This window comes from Carassius gibelio, chromosome A7 (assembly GCF_023724105.1).
Source record: "Carassius gibelio isolate Cgi1373 ecotype wild population from Czech Republic chromosome A7, carGib1.2-hapl.c, whole genome shotgun sequence".
In the NCBI taxonomy this organism is placed as follows: domain Eukaryota; kingdom Metazoa; phylum Chordata; class Actinopteri; order Cypriniformes; family Cyprinidae; genus Carassius; species Carassius gibelio.
The window spans coordinates 36,476,962-36,489,617 of NC_068377.1; the positions used below are offsets into that span (position 1 = coordinate 36,476,962).

General features: G+C 37.2%; 2 protein-coding genes across 4 annotated transcripts in view; one reads left to right on the forward strand and one right to left on the reverse strand.

Moving 5' to 3' along the window:
* Nucleotides 1-1,472, reverse strand: part of rin1b (Ras and Rab interactor 1b) — a 28,107-nt gene extending 26,635 nt beyond the window's left edge. Inside the window, exon 1 of the mRNA XM_052602801.1 lies at nt 1,008-1,472. The gene's annotated coding sequence lies outside the window, so the exon portion shown is untranslated. The remainder of the gene's footprint in view (nt 1-1,007) is intronic.
* The window catches only part of LOC128017418 (calpain-1 catalytic subunit), a 213,335-nt gene that overhangs the window by 7,954 nt on the left and 192,725 nt on the right, over nt 1-12,656 (forward strand). The gene's annotated exons all lie outside the window — the stretch shown is intronic.

Sequence of the window (12,656 nt, forward strand, 5' to 3'; positions counted from 1 at the left end):
TATCTGAATGAGAAATGTAGCTAGCTTGCCTGCTATCACCTGCAATCTCTGTAGCAGGAATAATGTGAGCTATTGTAATGTATTATAATATCTTGTACTACCGTAAATATTAAATAAATAGGTGGACAATGGTAATCATGGAAAATTCGTTGTACCTTGTTAACTGCCTGTTACTGATCATAAATGTATTCATAGAATGGACTTCATAAATCTAACGTTAGGCGAGCAAACATAGCTAGTTAAGGTTAGCTTACCCGAATCTGACAACATTTTCATCTCTCGGCGTGACCTCTTTAACGGGACATCGTAGTCGAGCCATTTCTCGGGGTAAGGGTGTTCGTCAGTCGCCTTCCCGTCCATGAAATGGTAGGAACACGCATAAGAGCGCTTGGGTGGGCGCTTCAAATTTAGCGCCTTCATCCATTTCCTCAGGTGCTTCTCTTCTTTAGGTGGTGGGTGTAAATTATAAAGTGCACCACAACACTCCGACCGCGTCACAGTGTGTTCGCTACATCGTTGATGCAATTGTTTTTTTTAATACAATTGTTATTCAGCCCCTAACTGAGCATATATCATACTTCTGTTCGTTCTGCGTTCTGTTATCTAGCCAGCCACTAGCTTAGGTACGTTACATCCGGTCCCTCAGCCGGAAGTAAGATGACAAAACGAGCGCAATGGCGGCACCGTTGTTGCCATGGAAAATAAGGTGAATACCCTGCTACTGAATGTATACCACACGTGCAAAAAATGCAAGTACTTTTGCTTTTTCTTAGTAATCTATCCTCCTATTCCTAAAAATACTGTGGAAGTATCATGTGACACTGATGGTTTCAGATTCAATATGGTACTGAAAGATGACCATATTTATATACAGTACCATAGTAATTTAAAGAACATCCTGGTACCACTTTTAAAATAAGGTATTACCATGGTACACGCCTAAATCATGGTAATATCACGATACTTTTAATTAGTGTATGGCGATGACAGAAAAAGAGAAACTTTACCTTCTCCGTTAATAGTGGTCCATCATCATCAGGTGAATTGGTCTGAGCATCATCCGACCCGCTCGACGGCACCGGGGCTTGTGACGATATGTTTGATCTGATGATGTGACGAGTTTGATATTATTAAATGATCCTCCGTGTTCATCACATTCTGATTCACGCGCAACTTTCCCCACGCGACACAAACTCTTGTGTCACTGCGTGCGCAGGTGCGGGGCTGAAAATAGTATCATACAAATCAAAACAAAACGGTAACTTACGAATCTGCTGTACTAAAATATAAAAATCAGTTAGAATTGATCAGATCGATCGTTCTTTGTCGCGGTTTTCAGCTTCAATAAAATGAACTGAGAATTAAATACAAAAGAAAGGAACACACGAACATGCAAACACCGAAATATGTTACAGAGCTCATAAATGAGACCGAAATCACGAGTGGAAGTGTTGAAGACACAGCCCACATGAGGCGCGAGCTGGAGCACTGCCTGTGTTTCACGTGATATCCGCTGGATGTCGCCAGAGGAGAGAGAGAGAGAGAGAGAGAGAGAGAGAAAGCGCGCGAACGAGAACGACCGTTAGATGATAGACAGGTCGTTAGACGACAGACAGTTACGCTAAAGATAAATAAAACGTGTTTTAACAATATAAAATGCTTGAAAAAGATTATTATAATTTCCAGACCCCATTCGGTCTACCACAGGAACACGTATGCTAAATGGACAGGTAGGGTAATTCAAATCTCTACTATTATGCTTTTGCGGTTTTAAGTTAGACATTAACTGTTCCATTTATAAACTAAAATACAACTGGAAGGTTGTCTGCTAAATGTGTGCTTTAACTTGTAGTCACATAAATTCACTACTTTTATGGTTCTTCTATGCCACAGACCCCCCTCATGCTTGTGTATAATAAACAATCATTTTAATTTTATTTCTTTTTTTTCTCTCTATTATACTCACTATAATAGGCTTACTGTTAGGCCTATATGCATAATATGCATATTTATTTGTTAATATATTTTAATTCTCTAATTAAAATATGTATACGTACAAATAGATAATAAAATAATATAAGCCTAAATAAAATAAAAATGAGAAATTAACAAATTAAAAATTTAATAATTAAAAAAATATTAACATACACATATATCTATCTATCTATCTATATATCTATCTATATATATATATATATATATATATATATATATATATATATATATATATATATATATATAGGTATTTTAATAATTATTAATTATTATTATTTTGTAATTATTAATTTATTTGTACAATTTCATAATTTATTTTAATTTAGTTTAACTCCTAACCCTAGGGTTGTGGGTTCAAGTCTCGGGCCGGCAATAGCGCGACTGAGGTGCCCTTGAGCAAGGCATTGAACACCCAACTGCTCCCCGGGCACCGCTGCTTAAATGGCTGTCCACTGCTCTGGGTGTGTGTTCAGTGTGTGTGTTTACTGCTGTGTGTGTGTGCAGTTTGGATGGGTTAAACGCAGAGCATAAATTCTGAGTTTGGGTCACCATACCTGGCTATATGTCATGTCACTAAGAAAACCTAAGCCAGCTAACCCAGCCATTATAATTAAATAACAGTTATAGTACTAATAACAGCAAATTAGTCTGTATTCTTGGCAGGGAAGCAACAATATACATACCTTGGTTTAAAGTTAGGTTCTGATGGCCTGGCACCATCAATGGATTATCATATGCCTGCTTCAAAATTCTTTTAAGAAAATAACTATATTCCCATTTTGAATAGGATGGATTGGCCATTATTGAGCACTATAAACACATGTCTGTTTCATTTATACTAGAAGGTGCCTTCACGCAGAAACTACACATATGCAGCACAGAAGTAACTGAACTCATTATGCTTCAGAAATCCCTAATATGGACAAAGGCGTCGCTGTCGCTGAATAAAAAACAACATAGAAACGCTTTGAATACTGAAACATGCACACAATAAACACTAGACTGTGACAATGTATAGTTTATCTGTGTTCTTCAAGCAGCCTCTGATATTTTCATAATAATTAGATATATCTATCATACATTGCTAATCGACGATTTTAAGTCTAAATGTGAAAGCAACATGGACACTAACAAAGATGTGTTTTGGATTTATATTATCAGAGCTTTCTGACTTTCCACGTTCACGTGAATTTTCACGGGATTATAATTTTTATATTATTTTACTGACACATGAATGCAGAATAGTTTAACTAATGATTACATGTGGTGATGATCCTTTATATTTCTGCTCTGGAGCACAAGAGGGCAAATATTTAAGTCGGCAGCTGATACGGTCCAGTACATAATGGTACCAGTACCATATTGGCACTGGGTTTTGGTACAACCAGGTTCATTTAACCATTAAACCATTCTTAAGTGTCTGTTCTCTCCTCTCCTTTTCAAAGAAATCTCTGCTTCAGCAGTAAAGAGGTTTAAAAAATCAACCTGTCACAATCTCCATGCGCTCCAGTGCCCTTATCCTCTGCCGTAATTAGTGCCGAGAGCTGACTACTTGCCTCTGGCGATATCCATGCCTGAATAAGGTGGATGTTTCCTCTTCGCCGCAGGGCAGAGCACCACACCACACCACACTGACAGAAGGAAAAAAGAGATACATCTCTCTAACAACAACCTAGGGACAGTTTATAGAGTCATTTAAGGACAGGGTCAATCCAGAACAGGATCAGCTCAGGGAGAAAGCGTGTTGTACCGACAGAATTCAATTATAGTCTGCAGACAAACTCTTGAGACGTGCCCTCACGAATCAATCATCCGTGACCCAGGAACAAAGTATGCTGCCCTGTCACTTTAGTCAAACTGTGTTATCGGGTCAGAACTTTATCTCACACTAAATCAGTGCTCATTTACATAATGCTAAACTCAGCTTGTTACCGTAATTAGGCTTGTTACTATGCCACATTGTTAGTTATTTAACAAAACCTTAAAGTATCTTCAGTGCTGCCACATAATGAATTAATAACTCCAACTACAACACTGTAAGAATATTCAACTTTACCCACAAACATACAGGATGCTCATGTAAAGTGATTTATTATAGCAAATCTCAACTTGCTTGATTGATTATATCTTTGCTAAATGTATCAGTGAACAGCAAGTTCACAACTTTCATGTACATACGCTCACATAAAGTAATATATACTATATAGCACATCTAAACAGATGTTGTGGAATTGCTTTGTGAACACCCCTGTAAAATTGACCCCAGGTCCCCTTGATGGTATAATGGCCCACTTATATTATGGTAAAACTATGTAATGGGAATAGCTACAGCAACACAGAAACTGAGGGAAAATAGGGTTGAAAAATTATCACTTGCATTTACTTTTAAATCCATCGTCCCAAAATCAGTTTTGTTTTTAAATGTGTTTTTGGTGAAATACCTAAAAGTTTCACATTTTCACATTTTATTCTACAACATATTATACATCAGTAATACATCACCCGTGATTTTTACACGACTCAAAAAAGGCATTAAACATCATCACACTGACCAGTAAATCCTGTCCATTTACTCTGACTTTTTGTGTGTTTAATCGCACTCTTGCCAACTTATAACTCATGATTTTCAACTTTTTCCATTTAGGTTTAGATTCTGAATAAAGTTTTTAACGGTTGTTGGAAGTTTGTTTATAAACTACATTTGGCCTTTTTCTTCCGGCGATTATACTGTATTTAAGCTTCAGAATTCATAAAATTTGTGTTCTTTTGTGTAGATTATCATGATTAACAAACATTGTGAAAAATCATAAATTTTTGTTGGTCACAGAGTTTATTTTCTGCAGTAATCCAAAAGCCAATGGAAAAATCCTTTTAAATTTTTGTGAAAATATGTAATCCCTGCAGCACTTTGTGTAGTTGCTGCATCTTTCCTTTCTATGGCAGTATAGGCTGACTAGAAGAGCTGCTGTTGGTGGTCATGGAGATCAGCTCAGCATTCACATTGACTAATTTCACTTGAGTGCGCCCACAGAACTATTCCATCTGTACATCACATATCATACACCCATCTCACCAAAATACACCCGAGTTGGATGCGGATTAAACTGCTTTCCTCTCCTCCCATCACATGCTCTAGATATCCACATGGAAATCCTTCCCGAGGGACCCACAAGAGCCGAAGCATCTGAATGATGAATGCAGGCTGTTTAGTGAAGGAAGTGACATTTTGTCAGCGCCGGCCTGATTGTGTGATGGACAGAAGACATGCAGAAGTAAATGCAGTAATTTAATTTCAAAAAGCTTTTAGCATCCAATCATAAACAACCCACATATAAAAAAATAAATAAAAATAAAAACATTTGCTGTAGAAAATTACAGAAAATAAGCACATTATCATTCATCCCGATGCCAAAGAGAGGCTGTAATTGTTCACAGTAACTGAACATCAGAGATAATTGTTTAATTGATTGCGCAAAATTTTTTTTAACAATCAGATAAAGTTTCTGTTAAAGCTAGAAAAAAACGTTCTATTGGTTATAATTATGATTATGTTGCTCCTTCTAAAACTGAATAATTTATCTCATGTTTTTTTATGCAACACATAAAGATAATATTTGATCAATTTTTGTCTTTTCCATACAAGGACAGTTCAGACATTAAAAAATAAAAGTCATAATGTAAAAAATTAGTTCATATGATAGCAGTCCATAGGTGGGTTTTCATTACAGATTTGTGAAAAAAAAAAAAAAGTAAATTAAAAAATTATAGCAAAATTATCGCGTTTCCATTAACCGATGTTATGCTACTAAAAGTGTCATTTTTTTCCTCTTGCAATAAGTCATGGCAATGGATATTAATGGGATTTTGAAAAATTTTGGCTACGCTAGCCATTATAGTTTATTGAAGGAGGTGTATGCGTGTATCTTGACAGAAGCAGCGCTAGGGCATGACTGGTAACACAAGCGTTGAGTGGACGCGATCAGCTCCGGTGGCCATTTCGTACCCGTAACATAGACTTGTAAAATATAAACATAGGCAGTGTAAATAGTCTAAGCATTAATTTAAAGGGGGGGTGAAATACTGATAAAGAGTTGGATTCCCATGCTAAACATGGACAAAGTTTCAAAAATTAAGTTGTACGTTTGAAGCAGTATTTTTGTTCCAAAAATACTCCTTCCGGTTTGTCACAAGTTTCGGAAAGTTTTTTTCGAGTATGGCTCTGTGTGACGTTAGATGGAGCGGAATTTCCTTATATGGGTCCTGAGGCACTTCTCCCGGAAGAGCGCGCGCTCCTGTATAGCAGAGCACTGAGAGCACAACAGACTTCACTGATCAGAGCGAGAGACCGAATTGTCACAAAAGGAGTGTGTTTTTGGTTGCCAGGGCAAGACAACCCTGCACAGATTACCAAAAAAAAAAAAACATTAAGGGACCAGTGGATGGAGTTTATTTTTACAGAGTATCAGCGGAGTTGTGCAAGTGTTTGTGTTTGTTCCCTGCATTTCTAAGATGCTTGTTTTACAAACAAGGTCCAGTTTGACGACGGATTTGCACATCGTTTATTTCTTAAGGATAATGCAGTCCCAACGAAAAAGGGTCACGATCGTGTGTTGGAACCGCATGCGGTGTGTAAAACTGCTTCAAATATCTCTGTGTTGTGAACTTAGCTATCAGCGCATAAGCACATCAAGTAAACAACATGCGATGTTGTCATCAAACTGCACTTTCCACATGTACAGCTTAAAAAATAAAAAAAAAAGATGACAAAGTGGGACTTAGTCATTTTCCAAAACCGCTTAGCAAATATATAACACATAGAGACGTTGCTGATGCTGCTCTTGTTAAATTTCAGCCTCTGGATCTGTGTCACAGCTTCCAAACGCTCTCAACGCAAAAGCCTACTGGCGCTCGTGATTCTTTAGCTCCGCCCACACGTCACGCCTCCAGCCGGTCGTGTTTTTCCGGGAAAAATCGGTACAGACTATCTTTCTCTTATAAATATAATAAAACTAAAGACTTTTTGGAGTTATGAAGGATGCAGTACTACTCTATAGGTACTCAAGATTAACAGGATATTGAGTGAAAACGAGCATTTCACCCCCCCCTTTAAGGGAAAGCCCCTTATACTTTAGAGCAGCCTCATATGAAGAGTTTATAGTACATTTAGGAATGATCAAATTACTTTTTACGAACACCATGTGACCTGTTAATGCCAAAAAAATTTTTACATTGCAGTTCCATTGCTAAATATTCCTTTTTTGAATTGCCTGGAGAAAAAACACCTCATGTAAGCTTAAAAACTTTTTTGCGATACATGGTTATTTTTTGCTATATTTACACATTTCCATATTTTCAATTTCAATTTGCGCAACTGAAAGGGTAATAAAAATGTGCCTATATCATATGACTTCAGAATATGTATTTTTTGGAGCTCGACAGATAAACATGTAAATAAGCTCTCAGCAATGAATAAAATTTCTACTTTTCGGTGTCAATGTCTTTTCTGTCCTTTTCTTTTACTTTTCAGTAATTCCTTATAAGTAAAAGAGACACAAATGAGTCAATAGTTCTCATAAAGTAACGGTATTGATTTATAAAAATAAATTAAATACATTTTATATATTTTTAGTTCATATCGAGATATTTTGATTACCCATTTGCATTTTTGGCAAATCTGTAATGAAGAGACATCTGACAAGGAGACTTTAAGTAAATGTCTCCATTTTAACCTCACTGCACTCTTAAACAACAGAGATATTAGTGGTTCACTAACCGTTTATGCATGTTTGTGTCCATGTATTCCTGTTTGTCAATGAGTATGAAACTGTACGCTGAGGGAGATCATCAGGGAATAGCTGCCTGCAGCAGGACCACATGTGAGAACTAGTGAGACTCGGTGTGAGACAAACATGCAGGGAACGGAGGTAGTGAGTGTTGCTGTGCAGCTCAGCCTCAATCTTCTTAACAGCTGCAGGCCACATTCTCCATGTTCAGCTTTCATACTGCCCTCTGATAACACGGGCCACGTCTGAAGCACCTGTGGTGACTGAGCGCTGAAAGAAACATTCATAAATATGAAATAATCCCAAAACATCAGATTCTCTGTCCAGGGCTTCAAGCCAATCCTCTTTCACATATATGTGTCAGCAAAAACACGCCGCAGTGTTACATAAGCAGCACTCTGCCAGCTTCACAAAACACTGCATCCAGAAGAGAGGCTGAGAGAGTGTGATGGAAAAAAGTAAAGAACAACAGACAGAAAGAACGACAAACAGTAAGAAAAAAAAAAACAGGAAAAAAAAAGTTCCAACAAAAGGATGACAAATAAAAGAGCAACAGAAAGAAAGAAGAGGATGACCGAAATGACAGAGAAAAAGAGTGGCAGAAAGACAGAACAATAGGCAAAAACAACAAAGAAAGAGACAGTAAAGAGATATAGTGAAAATGAAAGAACAAGACAGAGACAAAAAAAGAACAACGGATGGAAAAACATGACAGAAAGAAAAGAACAACAGACTAAAATACATGTTCTCCTCTGGCCAGATGAAACCAGCAGTTCAATTCCAGACTGCAGCAAAGTCAGATTGTGCAGAAGAATCATCTAGTTGTCCTGGTCTCCGCTGACATTCGGGGCAGTAGAGGTCCTTTCTAGGTGCTGATCCACCATCTGGATCCGGGTGACTGCAGTGACCCTCTGATCAGGAGACAGACTGGATCTGGTGGCTACAGTGACCTCGGAACAAGAGAGAAACAGACAAATATTAGTGTCGATGCCATTCTTCTAATGATGTAGCAAGTACATCGGGTGTTATGGGAAGTGATCTGGGTTCAGATTATTGTAATTAAAGCAGCGTAAAAATCCTTTAATGTATTTTAAGATTTGAAATATGTTAGGTTAGGTTAGGTCAACTTTATTATCCCCGAGGGGCAATTTGTTTCACAGCCAGCAGAATCCATACAATCCCAAACACACAGCAACAAACAGTACAGAGAGAGAAGGAACATTTTTTTTAAGTATTTAAAAACCCAATAGCAACTGATACAAAGGAATTTATAAATCTATTTGTCCTGTAAAGCAGTAAAGAATATCTACGTGAAGAAGGTAACAACATAAAAAGATTTTGCAAGGGATGGCTGGAATCTCTTAACATTAACTCTGCCTTCCTCAGAGTCCTTGATTTATGCAAACTGTTTAAATCTATCAGGTTGGTGCCGACAATCTTACCACACACTTTAACAATACCCTGAAGTCTATTTCTATTTTTCAGATTAAGCAATCCATACCAACACACAAATGTAAAAGTAATAACTGACTCAATAAAACAAGAATAAAACATTTTCATAAAAGTGCAGTCCATGTTAAAACCCTTTCCGTAAAAAATGCATACGCTGGTGGGCTTTTTTAAAAACAGCATCCACATGAGCCCCAAAAGTCAACTTTTCATCTATTATAGTACCAATATATTTTAAATGATGTACAATCTCAACAGCATGATCATTAATTACCACAGGAGAGATGGCTGTACGATTCTTCCAAAATCTACAATCATCTCTTTAGTTTTTAATACATTAATGTCCAAAATGGACAGTTGACACCAATCAATAAAATCTACCAATACAGAACCGTGAACAGAATCATCATTATTAAGGAGGGAACCGATAACTGAATAATCAGCAAACTTAATAATATGGCCCCTCTCAAGTTGTGTACGACACTCATTAGTATAAAGCACAAATAAAAGAGATGAAAGAACACACCCTTTCAGTGACCCATTAGAGGAAAAAAGTACATCAGACAAAACACTGTTCACCTTCACACGCTGAGACCTATTGGTTAAGAAATCCATCAGCCAATTTATTAATCCAAAATCAATATTATGAACACTCTTTAACCTTTCTGCTAGGATATGAGGTTGGATACAATTAAAGGCTGATGAAAAATCAATAAATGTGTTAATGTCTTATGTGTATGCCAGGTTAAAGAGATGGGTCTTTAATCTAGATTTAAACTGCAAGAGTGTGTCTGCCTCCCGAACAATGTTAGGTAGGTTATTCCAGAGTTTAGGCGCCAAATAGGAAAAGGATCTGCCGCCCGCAGTTGATTTTGATATTCTAGGTATTGTCAAATGGCCAGAGATTTAAGAAAGCAGTGGATGTGGAGGACTATTGTGCAATAAGAGCTTGTTCAAATACTAAAGTGCTAAACCATGCAGGGCTTTATAAGTAATAAGCAATATTTTAAAATCTATACAATGTTTAATAGGGAGCCAGTGCAGTGTTGACAGGACCGGGCTAATATGGTCATACTTCCTGGTTCTAGTAAGAACTCTTGCTGCTGCATTCTGGACTAGCTGTAAGCGTGCAGAACAACCACCCAATAAAGCATTACAATAATCTAACCTTGAGGTCATGAACACATGAATTAACATAAATATCTTACATTCGTACACACATCTGCACTCTGTTGTATCTGATGAGAGAATTTGCCAGTTAATTCAGTCAATGAGCAAGTGAACAAAACACAGCGTTTCAGCGATGACTCATCTGAACACCTCTGATTTGCGATTGCATACATAATCTCAACAGAATCATGTGTGATTGGTTATAATGCAGCGCTGTACAAATGTGCCCGTCTCTGGCTCAACGCCAACCAGCGAGTGCATATGTGGATTTAGCAGCTGATGATGTGCCACACTGAATGATCTAATCACACCAGTGTAATTGTATCAAATATAAAAATATTATTCTGCTATTTTTTGTCTTTTGGAAGCTGCATTCAAAATCCACTTGGCTCCGAAATCACTTTAAATGGGCATGACGCCTCTGGATACGGTCTAAATCCTGACTGAAAATCCACACATATACCCTTTTTTTTCTAAGAAGGAATGTAATTGTGAGGATACTACTTTTTCTAGTATCTTGGACAGAAAAGGAAGATTAGAAATCGGTCTGTAATTAACTAGTTTTTTTGGGGTATAGTTGTGTTTTTTTTTGATAAGAGGCTTAATAACAGCCAGTTTGAAGGTTTTGGGGACATACCCTAATGACAATGAGGAATTTATAATAGTCAGAAGAGGACCTATGACTTCTGGAAGCACCTCTTTTAGGAGCTTAGATGGAATAGGGTCTAACATACATGTTGTTAGTTTAGATGATTTAAAGTTTATACAATTCTTCCTGTCCTAAAGTAGAAAGAAACAAAAAAGAAATAAAAGAATGACAGAAAGAAAATACAGACAGAAAGCAAATAACAACAGAAAGTAAGAAAAAGAAAGCAGAAAGACAACAACAGGCAGAAAGACAGAGATGGTAAAAGGATATGGGTAAATAGAAGGAACCAGAGCGATGGGGCTTTTAGGGGCATGATGGGTAATTGGAGGCAGGGAATAATGGATAAACAATTTGCTATGGCTAGACAGTAACCCTCTTTCTGTGGAAACTCGAGAGTGCATTCTCTTCTACCAAGGGATTACCAGGTTTGGATGAGCATTAATCTGAACCAGAGGTGTCCATTCCTGCTTCTGGACGGACGGCCAAGGATTGGACTCCAACACACCTGCTGGGACACTTCTAGATCCTGAAGACCTCGATAAGCTGGTTCAGGTGTGGGTTTCATTTATATACACCTGATCTAAGAAAAAAATAGAAAGGGGGGAGGGGGAAGTCAGACTGAAAGAAAAAAAAGAATAATGGACACAGATGGTCAGAAAAGAATGACAGACAGAAAGAACGACAGACAAAAGAATGACTGACAGACTGAAAAACAAAGACAAGTAGAAGAAATGACGGAAATAAGAAAAAAAACAACCAGAAAAGGACAACAGACAGACAAAAAAGAACAACATACAAAAATAACGAACAACAGAAAGAAATAGAGACGGTAAATGAATAAGGTAGAACAGAAGGAACCAAATAAGGAAATTTAAAAAATAGAAATATATAAATTGAGACAGACAGAAAGAACAACATATGCAGATTGTCAGTAAAGAATGACAGACAGAAAGAACGACAGACAGATTGAAAAACAAAGACAGAATTAAGTATAACAGACAGAAAAAAGTATGAAACAGACAAAATAACGTCATAAAGAAGAAAAAATGAATGAGAGAAAGAACCCGGGAGACAAAAGCAAATGACAATTTGAAATATAGAAAAAAAATTACAGACAGAAAGAACAACAGACGGACATAAAAGAATGAAAGACTGAAAGAAAGATGAGATGGTACAGCATGGGATTTGAAAAATAAAGGCAACCAGAGGAGTAAAAAATAGAAATAGATGTATAGAGACAGAATGAACAACAGACACACAGAGGAACAAAAATGACAGACAAATGAAAGAACAACAGAAAGAAAGAACGACTAAACTAATCATAAGAACAAGTGTCGTTATCTAACCTCAAATGGAAAGAAGAGTAATTGAAAAGCGGGAATGACGGATTGCAGATTCTTGGAGGAAGGGTTTAGCGTTTGATGAGCATTTACACATCCAAACAAACACATGGCAAATGTGTCCCAAAACGGGACGGACACATCTGTGTAATCCCTTCACATCTACAGCCAAATTAATCACAGCACAACAGCTGACCACTCTCTCATGCAAATCAATCATGAGAGATTACTGTCACAATCCATCTTTCCATTTGGCAACAATCGCACCTT